Source organism: Penaeus monodon, chromosome 19 (assembly GCF_015228065.2).
Source record: "Penaeus monodon isolate SGIC_2016 chromosome 19, NSTDA_Pmon_1, whole genome shotgun sequence".
NCBI classification, from domain to species: domain Eukaryota; kingdom Metazoa; phylum Arthropoda; class Malacostraca; order Decapoda; family Penaeidae; genus Penaeus; species Penaeus monodon.
In genome coordinates, this window is record NC_051404.1 from 34502081 (window position 1) to 34502433 (window position 353).

A 353-nucleotide genomic window follows, 5' to 3' on the forward strand; every position below is an offset into this window, starting at 1 on the left:
GGTCTCCTTCCTTGACCTGAATTTAACCTTACTGGTGCGTCAAGACTGGAATGTTTTGATCCACTTTTTTCTGCTAATCTGAAATGGATACATTCAGTGACAGTCTTTTTAGTTTCATAATGAGGAGGCATCAGATTAGTTTTATAATCTTGTTTTAGCCAATAGCTCAGGTAAATATGACTGTAGTTAAGCAGGGCAATACTGTTTTGAAAATTGCCTGGTGTGCTGTGTTAAGTTTCTTTTCTCTCTTTTTTTCTATTGAATAAAGGGAAAATAGTCGTCAGTGGGACACGGGTCAGATACTACATTTACTAATGATCATTAGATGTGATAGCATTTGAGTATTACTTTCT

General features: G+C 35.7%; 1 protein-coding gene across 3 annotated transcripts in view; it reads left to right on the forward strand.

The window, feature by feature from the left end:
- LOC119585189 (guanine nucleotide-binding protein G(q) subunit alpha) overlaps positions 1-353 on the forward strand; it is a gene marked incomplete at its 5' end in the record, with an annotated part of 38133 nt that overhangs the window by 28407 nt on the left and 9373 nt on the right.